At 47.4% G+C, this 20,156-nt stretch overlaps 1 protein-coding gene across 1 annotated transcript in view; it reads right to left on the bottom strand.

Annotated features, from left to right (window-relative positions):
- CDH11 (cadherin 11) overlaps positions 1 to 19,359 on the bottom strand; it is an 83,636-nt gene extending 64,277 nt beyond the window's left edge. Inside the window, exon 1 of the mRNA XM_066557695.1 lies at positions 19,245 to 19,359. The gene's annotated coding sequence lies outside the window, so the exon portion shown is untranslated. The remainder of the gene's footprint in view (positions 1 to 19,244) is intronic.
- Positions 19,360 to 20,156: the final 797 nt, after the last annotated feature.

Below are 20,156 nucleotides of genomic sequence, written 5' to 3' on the forward strand. Positions count from 1 at the left end.
TCTTGGGAAATTTCTGGAAGAAGCAGTGATGCACACGCTGTGCTCAGTGCCACAGGGCTGAGCCGAGAGATAATTACCCTGTGAGCACGGAGTCAGAGCGGTGTAAAAAAGGTGCCAAAAATCCCAGAGCTGTCATTAACAGCTGCTGGCTGCCTGTCAGCTGCGAGGGGAGCACAGCCCTGCACTGCTGATGGGCAGATGAGAACACACCTGAACAAGGCAGGATATTTATAAAATCTAATCAGGCAGGGGAAAAATACAGCCATTGCCTCACAAAGACTTGTAGCACTTATTTCAGGTACAAGACATCTCATTTTTCCTCTCGAGCTGGTAGTGTCATATTGCTGATCTTTCCCTGATTTAAAACTAAGTTTCCAAAAACCTATTAAATAGGTTTTAATAGGTCTAAGCCCACTGGGGGTTTTTTGGGTTTTTTTTTTTTTTTTTTTTTTTTTTTGTTTGGTTTTTTTTTTTTGGTATAGTCCCTGGATTGAAACAGCATCAAGGAGAGAAAGAACCATTAGTGGAATATTTTTCTACTTGCACCAGATCTATTTCCTTTGAAAGCTATCAATTCCAATATTTTTAAGAGTTTCAAAGTACCCTAAAAATAATGGCACTTAAGACAAGGGGGTTCTACTTTCACTTCTATGTTATCATGTAAATTATCAAAGAAATTGCCTCTATGCACTACTGAATAAAAAAGGAACACCAGGAATTTCTAGACTTCGACTCAGGCAGACAAAGAAGGACATGGAAAAGGTGCAGCTCCTGAAACACCATCACAGGTAAGCAGCAGACAGGTTTGAGTATAGGAAGCTCTAGATGTGCACTAGAAGATGGAAAACCTGAAGTGCCATAAAAATAGAGCTTGAGAAATCAAGGACAGATTCTGGAAGAGGAACATATTTGTAATGTAAAAGCCCTGGATGATACCATTAAAAAAAAAAAATCCCATTCCATGTTCCAAAAGAAGAAGAGTACAAATTGAAAAACAACCCCATTGAGTGACCCAAGCCTGCCTAGGTCTTGTCCAAAGCACAACATCAGAGTCAAAGGTGAGGCATCCCCTCGTTCTCCTGCCTGGGTGCCAAACTATGCCCCGGGTTAGAAAGGAGGCACAGTTGTGTTTTAATTACCCTAATCTAGGCACTTCTCTGATTGGATTAGCTATAGCCTTCTACAAAAATAAAAGTGGTCTGTTTAATTGTACATAACAGCATTTACAATAAATAGCTGCTATTTCAAATGATTCATGTACATTTTGTTTTAGTGGCTGCCCAAGTTCTGTAGCCATTTCAAGAGACAACTTGCTAAACTTGTAAAGCATTTTAACTTTATCTGATTTGGCTTTCATCTCTCACACTGAGTTGTAAAACACATTTTTCTTATTCACTAAGAGTGCCACAGACAGAGATTTGGGCTGGAGCCTGATCTACATGACAGCTGCTGAAGCCACGGACAAGAAAAACTGTATCTGAAATTGCAGGGAGCAGGCTGGGAGCGATAGCACCTGCAGCAGCCAGGAGCTGCTGAGCTGGGTTAAGATATATTGCCCTGACTATTGCATTTTATTCTCATGGCAGTAGCAGGCTGAGTGCACTGTTCAGATTTCAGCAGCTCTGATTCCCCTAGAAAGAGGACAGAGCCAGTTCAGAGGTGCTGCTGCAGACTGAGATTACCCAAGCTGACCTGGCAGGTTTAATTCCCTGTCTTAGTACAAATACAGGGCTGCTCCTGGCTCCCCCAGGTTTAAATCCCTGTCTTAATCCAAATGCAGAGCTGCTCCTGGCTCCCCCAGCCTCCAGCTGCAGCTCCATGCAGCCATGCAGAGAGGGCATATCCTTGGATGGGATGAACTGGTATTGCCCCTAATATATGACCCTTCCTATATTCCAACTTTTCCCTGGTTTTCTTTGGCCTTTTGGGAACAGCAATTCTCAGCTGGACCGGCTGGCTCCCTGCTGGTGGCCAGCAGGAGCTCTGGGGATATTCTCATTTTTGGGTGTTTTTTCAGCTGGTGCTTAATCACCAGCAAGATGTGCTGATGCTTGAGCAGATTCCAGAACCTGGTGTGGTCCAAGAGAGATTTCAATTTGACAAGAATATTCTGCAAGGCTCCCAGGATCAGCCTGGGGTGCCTGCAGCTGCCCACAATGGGTATGAGGGGGGTGGGGGACACAATTATAAAAACTGTACGCATTCCCTCACCCCCACCTCTGAAGCTCATCCAGGAGCACTCTAAGGAAGTGAATCCGGAGCACCCATGGGTTATCTCTGAGAACAGGCTGGGCAAAGAGACACCCAAGACTGACTTGCCCTTTCTATGCATCTCTCTCTGTAAACCTTGGGAGATCCTCTCAGATTTTTCAACAGCATTTAAAGGACATGGAAAAATGGTAGGAAAATAAGTAAGCAAGTAAAAAGATGGAAAGTAGGCAAGAGAGGTCTTGCCAGAGGAGCTGGAGAGAAGAGATGGCATTTTCAAAGACTGTACAGCACATACAGCAACTTCTGTGAAAAGCTGGAGAAAAAAGTGACCACTGTTAGGGCTTGAGAGTGTTACAGCTTAATCACCTTAACAGGACCTTTTAGTGGTGAACCCAGTGCAAAATGAGCCTCCCCTTTCCTGGGATTTTCTCCCTCTCAAAGGCGAAGTGGCTTTACATTTGTCTTTTGCCCCTCTCTTAACCAACTGAGCAACCTCTCTCTAGGCATTATTCTTAAAACTTTGGTAGTGTGAACTCAGAGTGCTCCCTCTCCTTTTCCTGTCTGCAGTTGTTGCATCCACAGCGACAGAACTCTGTTTAAAAGCCTTTTGGCAGACTTTGGGTGCCAACAGCCTTGTCAAAGTTTCACTGCAGTTTCAAGCAGAGATTGAAAGATTCATGATTCAAATGTCAGATTTGTGTCTGCTCCTCTCCTTACATAACTTGCAAACACAAGTCACCATGCATGAACGACACCCACAGCCCCTTTTCTTAGCTAAAATAATACAATGCACTTTGGGAGTTTTAAACTCTTCACCTCAGATGAGGGATTTAAGGATGTGTTTAACAAAATTATCTGTATGAATGTTTCCTAAAAGAACTGAAACACCTGTCCATGTACTCTTACAAAGAGCATGGCTGTCAGCATCTAAAGATGTTCTGCATTTCTGTCAGGAGCTTTGCTTTGATCAAAGGTAGATAAATCTTGTACTACCTGAATTTCTGTTCATGTTAGCACATAGAAGATACTGTTTATACTGTTGGATTGTGAGATAGCTGGATAAAATAGAAATAAACGTAAATTCCTACATTTTAGTCTGACTATCCTCAGGCAGCAAAAGGGAGAATGAAACTGTTCCACATCCAAAACTCACCAATTGAAGATCTAAATGAGAATTCTTATGCTCTGAGATGCTCCATGAAGGGCCTGGGTATCCAAACCAAATGATGCATTACATTCCTCATTTATATAATATTTTTAGCTCCTACATTTTTTTTCTCTATGTACTAAAATATAATAATCTTCTATTAAAAAAATTAAATTGTGCTAAGCACTTCATTTTCATAAAGCAAATGTTGGCCTTGGCAGACAAAAGTCTATGATGGAGGTTTTCATTTGCAGCACCTTAATAGCTTTTTAGTCCCTAACTTAGACCTGAAATTTTCAGGGGAAGGAGTCTGTGTAGGAGTTGCCATGAAACAAACGTAAAGGCACCTTTCTATTCATCCTCTGAATATTCACCTTCACTCTACAGCAACAATGGGCTTAAATCAGCTTTCTCCCTAAATCAGGAAACACAGCCCAGTTTTCAAGGATTTCCCTTAGCCCTTCTCATCTTTCAGTATGATATTTTATCCACTTTTTAATTTTTATAGGGATACTTATCCCCACTAAATATTCCAAGGGACTCAAAGTCTTGTGTAATTGAATTACCAGGTTTATAGAAAATCACTTATAGGCAAAATTGCCAAGGTGGGCGTGGGGAAAGAAGGAACATTTCAGCAAGATGTGGCCCATTATGCAAATTTGTCACCACATGCCATACATAATGAATAAACCTTGTGCTCTTAACACTTTGATTATAGACTATACAGACAATGCAAATTAAAATTCCTGCTGCTCCATAAACGAAATGAGAGGAAATTATGTAAATTCTAACACATTAGATTGATTTGGTTGAAACAAAACCTGATCCACTTGATGTTTTAGGGGAAGAGCCACAATTACAATGATTGAGAAAGTGCAGTGTTAATGAAGTGTGTTATTGCTAATCAATTCCTCCTCCTCTGGTAGTGGCATGACCATGAGCTCTGCCACTGCATCATCCACTGCCCACGGAGCCTCTGAGCCCTGGGGCACACACTAGGGCTGCCAGAAACCGCTGCTGGCACCAGGAGTCACAGGAACTCTGTGACAGACACCCAGGAGGGTGAGTGTTCTCAAACAGGATCATGGAATGGTTTGGGGTGGAAAGGATCCTAAAAATCACCCCCTGCCACAAGCAGGGACACCTTCCACAAGATCTGGTTGCTCCAAATCCCATCCAACCTGGCCTGGAAAACCTTATGGCAATCCTGCCTGGCTGTCTTGGATGCTACTGGAAATCCTAACCAAACAACTTCCCCTTGAGTAAAACAACCGCCTTTCTATGGCTGACTTCTCAGAAAATAAGGAATAGGATTTTCACCTGGTAATAAACTGACCATGTTTAGTTCATGGAAATTAAAATTAAGTCTTTCAGGCTTAAAAGTTCCCTGTCCAAATTAAAGAAACTGAAAAATGGGACCCAACGGTTTTAAAAGTTTCAAACGAAACATTCTTCCAATAACAGTTGCCTGTGTTCTGTTGTAGGAATTTGGAATGTCACTAGAATGGAGCTCAGTTGATTAAATTCTGTGATCTGCAGGGAACTGATATGCACAGAGCTGTTAGATAGAGCTGTTCTACAGTTAATCAATAGGTGAAGGTTGCACCTTTACACCAAGCAGAGGAACATCTCTCCAAGCACCCTCTCACCATTTTATACAAAATTCTCTGCAGAGCTCCTCACCAGCGAGCTGCAGAATACTGCATTGCTATCTTAATTATTTACTGTGTTGAATAAAATAATTAAACAGCTTATTAATCATACTTTGCATTTTGCAGCCCTTCCTCTAAAATATTTCCATCGCATTTTTAAAGAAAAAAAATTCATTTGCAAAAGGATCTGCATCATTAGAAATTTGCAGCTCTTATCACACAGGTAAATACGAGCAGGTGGAATGAACCACTGTTTTATTTTCTATTTAGACTACTTTTATATCATTCTCAGAAACATTTGTCACTGCACGTAGTGACTGCAATTTTCCTCTCTCTGCTGATTTGTCTCCCACTAATTTATTTTGGCTCCTGCTGAGCCATGAGGAAGCACAGAGACATCTCGCTGCCTTCAGCAGCAGCTTCACACACAGGACTGGTGCAGGTTGTGAATAAAACGCATCCAAAAGCGCATCCAAAACCAGGGCAGCACAGGCAAGGAGAGAGCCTTTATGCAGAAATGACGTAGCACATAAACACACAACACACACACCGAGGCTGGCACTTACCAGAGGAAATTCTAGTATTCTATGTTTGCTCCATGAACAAGGAAACAACAGGGGTCAGGCCCCAGCTGCGAAAGGAAACGCGGCAGAGCGAGAAAAGAGAGCGTTAAAATGAAAAGAGAAGGGAAAGATACAAAGGAGTTCATCTCTCCCAGAAATAAAGCGACATTTAGTTTTGCGGGCGGAGGATCCATTCTGGGGGCAGCACACGCTCCTCTGCTCGGCGGGGGTTCAGAAATGCCGGCCCATTCCGGCCTCATCGACTGGGAGCGATCTGGGGTTCAGAAATGCCGGCCCATTCCGGCCTCACCGACTGGGAGCGATCTGGGGCTCAGAAATGCCGGCCCATTCCGGCCTCACCGACTGGGAGCGATCTGGGGTTCAGAAATGCCGGCCCATTCCGGCCTCACCGACTGGGAGCGATCTGGGGTTCAGAAATGCCGGCCCATTCCGGCCTCATCGACTGGGAGCGATCTGGGGTTCAGAAATGCCGGCCCATTCCGGCCTCACCGACTGGGAGCGATCTGGGGTTCAGAAATGCCGGCCCATTCCGGCCTCACCGACTGGGAGCGATCTGGGGCTCAGAAATGCCGGCCCATTCCGGCCTCACCGACTGGGAGCGATCTGGGGTTCAGAAATGCCGGCCCATTCCGGCCTCACCGACTGGGAGCGATCTGGGGTTCAGAAATGCCGGCCCATTCCGGCCTCACCGACTGGGAGCGATCTGGGGTTCAGAAATGCCGGCCCATTCCGGCCTCACCGACTGGGAGCGATCTGGGGTTCAGAAATGCCGGCCCATTCCGGCCTCACCGACTGGGAGCGATCTGGGGTTCAGAAATGCCGGCCCATTCCGGCCTCACCGACTGGGAGCGATCTGGGGTTCAGAAATGCCGGCCCATTCCGGCCTCACCGACTGGGAGCGATCTGGGGCTCAGAAATGCCGGCCCATTCCGGCCTCACCGACTGGGAGCGATCGCTGCCGCCGGGAGCGGCTCCGGGAGCCCCGGGCCAGCTCCGCTCCCTCCCGGAATTTATCCCGGCATTTATCCCGCTCTTGGCCGGCATGCCGCGGGAGCCGCCGCCCCCGCACGCGGCTGCCCGCGCTAATTGCGATGTGCTAATTAGAATCTCAAAGCGTGACGTGGTCAGAGAGCCACTCAGAGATCGGCACACAGAGACTCACAACCCAAACTGCGAAACATCGCCCAAAACTGAGGAACGGGGACAACAACGGCAACCAAGCGGCTGTGCAGGAGCGGGAGCTGAGCACTTCTGCGCGGGACAGATGTTTCCTTACATAAAACAGACACAAAGAATCACAGCGGTAAATATCTCACCCCACAGGAATCATCTTAATTTCCAGCTTACAAAGACATTAGAAAACTGAGTCTCTCCACATTAGCTTTTACTTGAATTCTTTGACTTCCCACTGCTTTGTTTATAGGAACAGGCTCTCTTTGATGTTGGAACATTAGAAGGAGTGCAACAATAAATTTCCCATATTCTAATATCCAGCATCCCGAGCTTGTTCAGGGACCCCTTGATTCATGAAGGCAAATAATTCAATTACCTGAGCTTTGATCAAGGAGTCGCTCAGTCCCTTTTTGATGTCGATGGAGGCTGTTTGCAGCTCCACAGGGATAACTGGCCCACACGGGGTTTAACCCCTTTGGCACCAGCAGCTGACTGCAGCAGTGTTCTGGCACTGCCAAGTGAGCCCCACAGCATCATTTGGCAATGCTGCTCCAGAAGGAGCACAGGAGGCATGGCAGGTCCAGGAGGATCCCTGTACCAGACTGGATGGGATGCTCATCTTTAAACAAGCTGGAATTATTTTCCAGTCAAGTCAACCTGTGTTAAAAGCATTTTTTGGGAGCTGCTCTTTGGATGGAATGGCACTGAGACATAAAAATGCTGCTGAGAAGCAAAGGGGTTTGCCTTGGTTATACAAGAGATTTCATCACATCCATGCTTCTCAACAATTCCCCCCAAAAGAAATGGGAGTGGGCACAGACTCCTCTAGTCAGGTGAAAGAACACTCCTCAAACAGGAAAATCAAGTAGATCTAAGCCTTCCCTCTCCTCAAATACAGGCACCTGGATGAATTAATCTGTGCCATGACCAAGTCATAGCCCTTGTCACTGCATGTAGTGACTGCCTGCAGAAAAGCAGAAACTAGTCAATGCAGACACTGTGTTCTCAGCTGATTGCCATTCTGAATATGATTACTGAGAGAATTCCTCCACATAAATGAGGAGTTAGGCTCCCCTTCATTCATTCTAAGATTCTTTTGGGACATGAGGAGGTTACTAAAAGGACATAATTAGAAGGCATAATTAATATATAGAAATCTCTCACTCAGTTTCCTACACAGCTCCAACAAAACAGCCATGGATACATCCCTAATTTTAGCAGCAGTTGCATGGATGATGGAAATGACCTCACCAGACTACTGAGATGTGACAAAAACAGTTCTGCAACAGGACTTTTCTGGTCTTTCACGGCAGAAAGGCATCTGTCCTTCACAGCACAGCTGGGGAAAGGATCCCTGTCATGCAGAGTGACATCTCAATTCACAGGATACAGCCTGCAAAAAGCATAACGAGCATGCCTGCCTTTTCCTAGATAACAGGCAAATTATTTTGGGGCATGAGGATGTAGATGGAAATTCATGTATTTACTTTAGGATGCTTGATGAGTTCTTAAAAAGTTGGGATGTTTCTGATTTATTGGAAAATAAAACTTGGGGCCTCCTGTAAAGCCTGGAGGGGAAATGTGTATAATGAACTAGTAAGAATGAGAAAAGGAGTCAATGTACACACAATTTTATGCATTTTCCATAAAGCCAAAGGAGCTGTACATAGAACTAACATGAGAAATGGGAAACCTTCCTGTTTGAGCCAACACTCCTGGTAACACCAGTGAAAAGCATTAAAGGAGGAGCTGCTGATCTCCAATTCAACAAGCAATTAGCATTCATTAGCTCAGAGTAATAAAATGCCCAAGGCAATTACGGGTTAAATATAGTATGTTTTAAAGAACGTGGAAACAGTTAAAACACAAGCTTTACTCCGGTTTATTTTGAATTATTTCATTTCTAGTAAAAATGGATGTGATTTCCAGATGGGAGATGCCTCTAGGCAAAAACATTCTCCTTCTCTCCTCCAGTAGGCAAAATGACTAAATACCAATGGAAAAGTCTTTTGTAGACATGACTAATTTAATTTACATTATTTTCTTAATAAAGTATCAATGACCTTCTGTAAATTTTGGGCAGAAAAAAACAAATAGAAATTAAAAGTCCTGAGTTTTGGTAGCTCTCCTGTAATGTACAACTTCCAAGAAATGACTTGCTGGTTGCTCATTTCTGAAGGGAAATACCTTAAAGGCTGAGCTGTTCCCCAGACTGCTTGTGGGGGTAGTTACAAGCAGGATTTCACAGCTCTGTGATCAAAATACAGAATTGCACCCAGTCCCTCAGTGATGGGGGACACTGCACAGTCTGGTAGGAGCCCTCAGGATGCCTGGAAGGCAGAAATACACCCTCCCTGACTTGCAGCTCATCCTGAAAAAGCCAAGGTCAGGACAACGAGCAACTGCAAATCTTGGTAGATCTGAGAGCTGGCACTTCCTCTGCAGAACTGGTTATTTCAGCCCAACTAATTTCAACTTGATTGGATAATTAAACATGTATTAGTGCAATTTCATCCATTTGATGGAGCATTGAGTGCATTCCTAACACATTCCAAGACCTGGCTGAGCCCCGGGATGCACAACTCCAGCTAAACTCAAACAAACTCAGTGTAACCACCAAAACTCCCTGAAATGCCACATCAAGGGTGCTGCTCAGTAATCCCAGGGTCACTGAATAACCCCATGGACTCCAGCAGCACTTCTCTGCTTTAGATCAGGTTCACCAATCTGAATTTAACCAGGAGGTGCAGACATCAGATAAACAGCTTAAACTCGCCCACTCATAAAAATATTGTTAAAAGGCTGCTAACCACTATAACAAAATTCTGAGCATGTATTAACCAAGGTGGATATTCCCAGTGCCTTCCAAAAGTACAAATCCATACTGAAGGACACAATAAGGTGGAACTCAATGTCAAGTCCATGCCATGAGGAAAAAAATCAGCAATTTTACTTTTGCCTTTTGATTTTCCTCATGTGTTTTGACTGCTTCTTTAAAGCCCAAGCCAGCAGCCACTTGGTAATTTGTGATGCTCCACAATGACAGCACATCACTGCAGCCTGGAGTGAATCCTTGTGCTACCTTTTCCAAGGAGTTCATCATGTCCTAGTTCCATGTGACAGCTGCATATTGCACTTCTTTGGTGAGGCAGCAGGGCTGGTTCCCACTTCCTCTCTCAGGAGAGTGCTCAGGTATTTCTCAGATCACACTCTTGCCTCATTTCAATGTGGGGTTTTCTTAGTCATGAAGTAAATAATTATTGAAGTCATTGAATGCACCAAGACTAAATTTTAGCTGCTCCCAGCACTTTGATATCTACTGATAAAAATACACAGACAAATGAGCTTTTGCTGTTGGATCCAAAAAGTGAAATAATGTCAGCAGAAGGTCACTGGACATCAGCTCCAAGCTCGTAGTGAGGAGTGTGATTGCCCTGAAGGCTGGACGTGGAAACCTTGCTCAATTCAGGGAGTAGGAAGAGTCAGAGGAGAGGGCAAATGTTGGATAAGCCTGACCCAAGGAAGCTGAGAAGAATGTCTCCACTTTTGAACACAAATGGAGCTGGCTGAGTCAAGGAGAAATATGAAAATTAAAAAAGAAAGGTCAGAAGAGGCTGCTGTACCTGCTAAAGGTGAGGTTACAGCAGGGCAAAGTTTGCATTGCAAAGTGGGAAAGTCTGGGGGTGAAATGTTCACTGAATATTAGATTTGGAGCTGCACAGGGAGAGCAGAATCTGACAAACGGAGGGGCAAGGAATCTCATCCACACCTCAGCAAGGTGAGTGAACTCCAGCTGAAGGTGCAGGAACCTGAGAGACCCCAAGCCAAGGCCAGGAGCACAGGCAGGACTCCAAGGGCACAGAGACATCAGCCTCAGCTGCTGTGAGTGGTTCCTTGTGAGCCAGGGCATGCAGGTGCCCCAGTTAGCTGTGAACGCTCCAAATCAGCTTTGTTTGTCCCGGGCAGTGGCTGTGACCTGCAGCACTGGGTTGGGAAGCACCGAGTAAGGGATCAGCTAAAACCAGTGTCACTTACAGGGCTGTAGCCAAAGCACCACAGAAAACTAGAGATCTCCAAGAGGATTTGTAACTCAGTACTTGAAACATGAACATAATGAATTTATGACTATATTTTTTTCATATAAATATTACAAAATTCATAATTTTAAGGACAGAAAAAGCAATTATGACCTACAGGCTGTCTGACCTACGGCCACTTGTATTGCTACCTAATCAGCCCTTTTGTATGTAAATGACAAATTGTTTGCATGCAAATGCCACTGCCTGCTCTGTTTTCTTCTTGCTGTAGAAAGAGAAATGCTATGGAAATTGCCACCGTGCTAAAAAGAACTGAAATGCATACTAATCAGCCATATTCTCCCAGCTATACCAGCTATAATTGGAACAGTAACAAATAAAAAGGCAACAATCAGCACTGGACAAAATTTTCTATTTGAATCAGAGCCCCAAGTAAAATTATTCAGCTGCTTTTCAAAATTTTGGAACCTCTTACGTCTGGAGAAATTTGGTTTGAAACTGTGAATGAACAGTGACTTTTCACTAATGTGAAATATCGAAGATCTCTGGAATTTCATTTGCAAGAAAAATATCCTGAAAGGGAATAGGAAGGAGCCATTATCATAAAAAAGTCTGTTCTCTGTGTGCACTGGATAAATGTTGGAGTGATTCTCAGTTCCACCAAGCTGCTGATCCCTGTGGCTCATGCAATATGGAATGGAGGGGTTTGATCAGTGCTGAATTAACCTGGCAGCATTCAGCTGCTCAAATATTGCTCCTTCCTGGAAAACAGCTCACAGCCATTCCTGCCTGAACAGGAAGAGCCCTGAAAGCAAGAAATGCACTAAAACCTTGTCTTGAATGATCTGCCATGAGCTGAGTGATGCTGAGAAATCCTTAACTGCACCAGTGTGTGGTCAGGTCTCTGAAGGGAGCACTGCTCTGAGGAGGGTGAGATTGAATCCAACACTTCAACTGTTTTCTATTCTAATGAGACATTTCTTAATTTCCAAATGCCATTCAAAGTCCTGTATTTGCCTCAGGACTCTCTTTATCAAATTAAACTGTGTCAAAAAATTAGGGATAAACTTTTTGAATAGCATTTTCCTTGAGCAATATGAAGGTTGCAATTTTTACCTGTTGCTTGCTTCCATCAAAGTTTTCCTCTATAAATGGTTCAAATGCCAGCCAACTTTGCACACACTCTATTTCTTTTGTTTGCCTACCAAACCAAACAAAAAAACCCCACCAAAACCAAAAACCAATAAACCTTAGTTTATAAAAGATGAAAGGAGTAACAGAGTTATTCACTCAGCAGCCAAGATCAGTGAGATAATTACTTTAAATCAAGAAGGGGCAGACCATTTAAATTTATTACTTAATGCTGACACATGCATGTATTAATAAAACAGTTAACATTAATGGAAATAGGGTTTAGTCTCCTGATTCCAATAGAGCCATCATTTCTGCTTTCCACTGAACTAATGACTTAGCCTTGGCAGAATGATATGTATGCATGTATTTAACTATTTAACTTAACCACTGAGACCAATTAATGTGTTTCTGAAGTTTGATTTTATTTAAAAGTATATATCAGCAACCTCACTGGGATCAAAATTATGTTGAACCAGAGTTTATATGGCAGCAGTTTAACCTTAAGCGTGACTCTCTCCCTTGGAATATCTCTTGTAAAAGGAGGAGCACTAAAACGTGGGGCAGAAGAAGCAGCCCTTCAATGGGATTTGGCTTCCCAGGCTAGCACAGACTGTGATTAGGGGCTCACGTGGGAGGGAGCAGGCTGTGAGAGGGCACAGCACTGATTTACTGCTCCTCTGGGTTTGGAGGACAGGATCCAGGGACAAACCTGACCTAGCCAGGCTGAGCCAAGCTGAGCTTGCTCACAGGGCACAAAAACCTGCACCAGGTGCACCATACAAAGACAGGGGAGTTAAACGCTCAGTGCTCTGCAGCTCCCGAACACAAAAACTCTGTTTTCAAGGGTTTTTGAATAAAATTCCTCCTGCTCATCTCTTCAATGTTCCCCAGCATGGGCTGGTGTCCTCACAGTATCACCCAGGGCTCACGGCAACAGCGTCAGGCTGCACCAACACCATTGAATCAAACCTTAATTGCAATTACCAATTACTGTCTAAGACAGGCATTTCCTACAGCTGATATTCATATATCAAAGTCCTGTCCATTTTGTCTGCATTATCATGCTCCATGATCCACAATTTCTATTAGTGTATCTATAATGTGGCTACAGTCTACCTGTGGATGAACAATTAAACATCAATTAAACAATTAAACATTATAATAATGAATTGTATTTGGAAATCTCTTGCTGCACTGTTCACCAATCACTCTGGAAAATCATGGCTCCTGTTTTACATTCGGTAACTTGGTCCTTTTCTTTTAATCCATTTACATTGATTTCTACTACTCCAACTCTGCCTGCCATTGCATTCCAATTAAGAATTCTGATGAACTCTTGCTGATTCAGAAGGGAGAGGGCTCTCACTCATTGCCAAACTTTGGAGGGAAAAAACAACCAACCACACACACAAAACCTCCTTAGAATTCGCTTAAGCCAGCACTTCAAAACCGAGGAGCTCAGTTATGGCCGGTGGAGCCAGCAGAGCTCGGTGGGACGGGGATGCCTGGGAGGCACCGCAGCACCCCAGCCGTGAGGGAAGGAGCCCGAATGTCAGCGTGCCCCGGGTCTGCTCAGCGGCACGGCTGAGCTCCACACGCCCGCCTGAATTCCTGCTGGCCAGGGAGGCACCGCTGCTGTCCCTGTCCCTGCTGCTGTTCCTGTCCCTGCTGCTGTCCCGGCTGCTGCTGTCCCTATCCCTGCTGCTGTCCCTGTCCCTGCTGCTGTCCCTGTCCCTGCTGCTGTTCCTATCCCTGCTGCTGTCCCTGCTGCTGCTGTCCCTGCTGCTGCTGTCCCTGTCCCTGCTGCTGTCCCTGTCCCTGCTGCTGTTCCTATCCCTGCTGCTGTTCCTATCCCTGCTGCTGTCCCTGCTGCTGCTGTCCCTGTCCCTGCTGCTGTCCCCACTGCTGCTGTCCCTGCTGCTGTTCCTGTCCCTGCTGCTGTTCCTGTCCCTGCTGCTGTCCCTGTCCCTGCTGTTGTTCCTGTCCCTGCTGCTGTTCCTATCCCTGCTGCTGTTCCTATCCCTGCTGCTGTCCCTGTCCCTGCTGTTGTTCCTATCCCTGCTGCTGTCCCTGTCCCTGCTGCTGTTCCTATCCCTGCTGCTGTCCCTGCTGCTGCTGTCCCTGCTGCTGCTGTCCCTGTCCCTGCTGCTGTCCCTGTCCCTGCTGCTGTTCCTATCCCTGCTGCTGTCCCTGCTGCTGCTGTCCCTGTCCCTGCTGCTGTTCCTATCCCTGCTGCTGTCCCTGCTGCTGTTCCTGTCCCTGCTGCTGTTCCTGCTGCTGCTGTCCCTGCTGCTGCTGTCCCTGTCCCTGCTGCTGTCCCCACTGTTGTCCCTGCTGCTCCTGTCCCTGTCCCCGTTGCTGCTGTCCCTGTCCCCTCTGCTGTCCCCTCTGCTGTCCCTGCTCCTGTCCCTATCCCCGTTGCTGTCCCTGCTGCTGTCCCTGCCGTGCGGGATGTTCCCGGGAGGGCCTTGAGCAGCACTGGCAGCTGAAGTTTCCTGGCCAGCCTGAGCACAAGGAGCAGCTGAAGGGCTGTTCCCGGCCCTGCAGCACAGAGGATGGGCACTGAGAGGGCTCCTGACAGGAAATGTGCCCTCCTGTGCAGGAGCCACTGATGCTCTCACCAAGGGTTGTTTCTCCAAGATAATTCTTAATTAATAGTCTCTCTCAGGCCACTGACAGAAAGCTGTACAGCTGTCATGGCACTGCCTGGCTTTGTTGTAGGCAAGAACTTGGATTAGGTGCATTAATGAACTTCTCTGGCTGCATCTAGTGGATGTTCTGTGATTTTGTAGAGTTCTGTACTGTTATTTATGGTATATCCTTCTTCCACAAAGCAATGTAGTTGGTCTGAGTCAAATCAAAGGTCCAGTTTGTAGGAACACCCCAAAGGGGACGTTTAGAAGAGCATCAGAAGAAGGCAGTGGGAATAAGCCTCTTTCCATGTCTGCAACCATTCCAAATCTATATGATCATACATGTCCCTGCTGGTTAACATCCAGCATGGATGGGTTTTGGAGCAGCCTGGGACAGTGTAAGGTGTCCCTCCCTATGGCAGGGGGTAGAAGGAAATGAGCTTTAATGACCCTTTCAACCCAAACCATTCTGTGATTCTGTGGGTAGTAACATCTGGGTGCTGCAGGATATATGGAAATAATTTGGACCAATTTGCTTTTCTCAGTCCTTCAGCTGTAAGCTCCACTGACCTGGATGTGAACTGATAAAACTAGTCCAATTTGGCTTAATATGTCTTTTTTTATTATTATTTTTTCTCCTATCAGGGATTTCTTTATAAGATCTCTCAAACCTGATAACATCTCTAAAAGAAATACATCTTGTTTTGCTGTACCATTTTTTCCACCTTTGAACTCTTGACATGGTATGAACCGACCCTGCCTTTGAAAAGGGACGAGAGAGCAGCAAAAACCCTCCCGCGAGGGGCCCGCGCTCTTATTCCACGTCCCGCCTCCAGCTGTAGAGTCAGCTTTTCTGCCGACAAGCCGCACTTCCAGCATCCCAAAACTCCTCCGCCAGAGCCAAGACGGGGCCGCGCGGCCGCAGCTGGGGCGGTCAGCGGCTGGAGAGCTGTGAAAGCCCGGGGAGAGCGGCCGTGACCCCGCGGGACGCTCCCGGTGCGGGCACAGAACCGGGAACACACGGAGGGTCCGGCCCCGCATCCCGCGGGACATTCCCGGTGCGGGAACAGAACCGGGCACAGAACCGGGAGCAGCCCCGGGAACAGAACCGGGAGCAGCCCCGGGCACACGCGGAGGGTCCATCCTCGCATCCTGCGGGGTATTCCCGGTGCGGGAACAGAACCGGGAACAGCCCCGGGTACACACGGAGGGTCCATCCCCGCATCCTGCGAGGTATTCCCGGTGCGGGAACAGAACCGGGAACAGCCCCGGGTACACACGGAGGGTCCATCCCCGCATCCCGCGGGACATTCCCTGTGCGGGAGCAGAACCGGGAACAGCCCCGGGCACACGCGGAGGGTCCATCCCCGCATCCTGCGGGGTATTCCCGGTGCGGGAACAGAACTGGGAACAGCCCCGGGCACACGCGGAGGGTCCATCCCCGCATCCCGCGGGACATTCCCGGTGCGGGAGCAGCCCCGGGCACACGCGGAGGGTCCATCCCCGCATCCCGCGGGACATTCCCGGTGCGGGAGCAGCCCCGGGCACACGCGGAGGGTCCATCCCGGCTCGGAGCGGCTCGGAAGGCGCAGCACTGCCCCCTGGCGCCCGCCCGCGGAGCGGCCGGAGCGATCCGAGCCCTCCCTACGCGGGGATCGCGGACCCCTCACGGTCGGAGTCCTCAGCGTCAAAACCCGACACAGAGGGGCCGCCACATTTGCTCCTAAAATACTATAAAAGGGTTTTACTCGATGTCCAGCATGTATCAAAGCAGAGGGGCACAGTGCTCCTCGACGGGTAAGAGATAACGTATGATGTACAGAGATACAGATGGCATAAAATGACCATAAAGTCCTCTTAGTTCACCCAGACAAAGCCCCCGACCCAATCTCCATTTAAATCAATGGCCACCATGTCATTTCTGTCCCCAAGCCTTGGATTGGCCCCAACAAAGAAACAATGAAAGCTGAAGTGCTATTAAAAACATTAAAATGGTTATGGCATAGGAAATTGTACAGAGATTTTAGCTTAAAATGCTGGTAGAAAAACTCAGACGCACACACAAAGTCCAGGAAGTATGTTGCTAAACTGTTTCAAATTAATTGATTCCAGATGAGACGTCTGCTTCTCACACACTGAAGATATTTTGCTAAACATCCAGCTCACAAAATGGCTTCAAAATTCAGTTAGGGGGTTCACCAAAAAGAAGATATGCCAATTTTAGGTGTGAGATTATCTGAAATTTCTTTGATGTCTGAGATACAAATAGCTTCTATTATGGAATTCTCATCACTCAAAGATTTATTTGTCAAGTTATGCTGTTATGTTAGGGCAGTTGCAGAAAATAAAAATGCTAGTCTCAGTCTACTGTAACTCTGAACTTCACATATGTTTCTTACACTAAATTAAATATGTCAGATGTTGTCAGAATTGCATATTAATTGAAGCTGAAATCACATTATACACTTTAAATCATTTTATCAGATAAATCACAGAAATCACTCCAATCTTTGCATTTTCCCCATATTTTTATGCAGAAGAAAAATTAATTTAGCTGCCCTATCTCTCAATCAACCATTTCTATACATATTTTCCTCTGAAACTGCTGCTGATAAATTGCAATGACTTATCCCCTGGCATGCCCTATTGTAGCAGCATTTCTGCTAATGAAGTAATCTAGTTCCTACTGATTTCTTTGGACAGGCAACACTTACAATTGTAGTAAAGTTAAAGCTGATGTGGAGAAACCTATAAATAGCATTGTCTGTCCATGCTCATTCTCTGATGTGCAAGGCTGAGGTGAAAAAAAAAAATCCAATTTCAGGGCCTAAGAACAAGAGCATGCCAAAGAAAGATGTCCTTTAGGTAAAATTTTCCTAAAGGATTTCCAATTCTTTTACTGAATATCTTGTTCTTAGTCCTGTAACTTTATTTTGTTCGTCTGCAAGAGGCAGGAGAACTGCTTTTGAACTGCAGCCAGGAACTTCTGTTTTCTAGAGCACAGACTTTTCTAGACTCAGAAACCTGCTCCAAGAACGCCTGGTGTGCTGAGGCACGAAGCTCAGACCAGACCTCCTGCTCCCCATTTCCCCTGCTCTCCCTCCCCTCTCCTGGCCACGGGAACCGTGCAGCCCTGTCAGGGATCTGCTGCTCCCGAGCAAACATCTGCAGTTCCCCTGCCATGGACTCACACATCTCCGTCTATAAAGCCAGCCCAAGGACCGAGCACAAGCATCGATTTGTGTTCCAAACCCCGGCGGACAGACCTGGCTGAGGCTGATGTCACGTTAATTATTGCAGGACTCCTACACTGAAAGGCAATTTATTCATTGGGATTCCTTAGCCAGCGCAGAAAAGGAGAACAAAGTATATACCTAGAGAACCACACAGACTTTGGAAACACCGAGGCAGACGGAAGAGCAAGGGGGGGAAGGAGACGGACATGCAGCAGCGCCTGAATGCGTGCTTCCCTGCCCCTGAGCCCGCACTGCCTCTCTTATTCAACAGTTCCATTATTAAATAATTCAAAACATTGAATTTCTTAATAGAGAGGCACGGAGTCTGTGAAAACCTTATCGTATCACCATCACAAATCAACAGGAAGAAAGTCTTTCCTAGAGACTTGCTAGTAATTGGAACGTGAAAAAGAAGTGAGCATTCTCCTCATAAAGGGCCAATTTCTGAATTAGTGACCTCATTTGCTAAAGAGGTTCCTTTGTCACAGATATCTGGGTAGGTAAATACTGTGTTACACAGCCACTCTGTAGCAGCGTTACAAAGAAGCTCTCCCAGCATATACTGGTTCTCTCCTCACCAAATGAATATTTAAAAAGTAGACAATAAAGGGGGACTTCTATAGGAGGTGAAGGCACTTGTATCATGATGTCAGACTGCTATATGTGCTCCCGAAGGGCTGCACAGGAAGCACTTTTATTCTGAACTTAATGGTATTTATGGGGACCCGCAGCCTGATCTATTTTACCTTCCTTGGGGATGTGCTTATGCATGCATCACCCAGGAGTCTAATGCTTTTTGGACTAGCCCGTGTTAGAGACAGATACCATTTTGGTACCTTGTGAATAGTAATGCATTTGAAAGCCAGCAAAATAATTCAATAAATAAATAAAGGGGGGGGGGGGAGGAGAGAAAGGGTATAAATCAAAGTCTTTGCCTTTTTCATTCTGGCTAGAATATCCTTCATTTTATGCACTCCTAATTCCTGCATATCCATTTCGTGCCTGGGAGCTACGGCGCAAGTAAAAAATTTTCAGTTCGGGGCTTTCGGCATCTGCTTCTCCGGAGGAACATTTTAAAACGTCCAAACGCTCTCCCTCCCCCTCCCCGCCCCCGAGCAAGAACTGAAGGGAAGAAAAAAAAAGAAATAAAGCAGCGTCTGCCAGAGCGTTTTCCTTCTCCCTCCGGAGAGCCGAGCGCGCCCCGGGGCCCCGCGGCCGCCGCAGCGCCCGCACCGCGCCCGGCCCCGCTCGGCTCCGCACACCTGCCCGGCGCCGCCAACTTCGGGGGGCCGGAGCATCCATCCCCCCGTTCCGTTCCGTTCCTTTCCGAGCTGCCCACACGCTCAGCCCCGCCGCTTCCCTGCCCTTCCCTGCGCGGTGCCTTCCCCGGCGGGGCTGCCCCGCTCCCCGCTCTGCCCCCGCCGCTCCCCCACTCACCTGCGGGGCTGGCCGCGTCCCTCGGCCGCCTGCGGAGCGGGGACACCGGGCAAGTCCCATTCACAAGTGGCCGCGGAGCGAGCTCGGCAGCATCTTCAGCCTATTACACTCCAGCGGCAGCGGCTGCTGAATGAGGCTCCGAGCTAGTGGCAGGAATTAGAAAGAGGGAGGGAGGGGAAAGGGGAGAGGGAGGGAGAGGGAGCAAGGGGAGTGAAGCAAGATTAGAGGAAGGGAAAAGCTGGAGGCTGTTGCTTCGTCTCGATTTTCCTGTCCCTTCCCCCAGCCCAGGGGGAGCGCAGCCCCCGGCCCTGCCCTCCCGCAGGGCCCCGCTCCGCTGCTGCCCGCGGGGACCGGCGGGGGCTGGAGGCGCCGAGCAGCGGGGAAGGAGCCCAGGGCAGCCCGTCCCTGCCCCCGAGGGTGTCCCCTCCCCACGGGCCGTTCCGCACCCTCTCGGTCACGCGGGCACCCACGGGCAGGGCTGCGGGGGGCCGGGGACCCCCGCCCATGCCGCGGCTGCTGCCCTGTCCCTGCGTCCCCTCGCTGTCGCCTCTCTGCGCGCTGCCCAGGGCCACCCCCGGCCGCCGGAGCTCCGCGTGTGGGGACGCGGACACGGGGCTCGGGTGGGCAGGGACAGCGCCAGCATTTTATACTCAATCCAGTCATGTTTCCTGTCAGGAGAAGACATTTGTCCAGGAATAAAAAAAGACGAAAAAAAAAAAAAAAAAGACAAAAAAAAGTTCCTCAAGCATTTCTGCATGTGGAAAAATCTTGGTCTCCTACAGCTCACAGCCAGAGGCTGAGGCCAAGCCTGGATCTGGAGGGGGGACCCTTTCCTTCTCAACCAGGCCTGCCCCATGGCTGCCCCTCTCCCACTCCCTGTTCTCCTCACCTGCAGTGATTCGCAGGTGTGGC

This window comes from Molothrus aeneus, chromosome 11, assembly GCF_037042795.1.
Source record: "Molothrus aeneus isolate 106 chromosome 11, BPBGC_Maene_1.0, whole genome shotgun sequence".
Classification (NCBI taxonomy): domain Eukaryota; kingdom Metazoa; phylum Chordata; class Aves; order Passeriformes; family Icteridae; genus Molothrus; species Molothrus aeneus.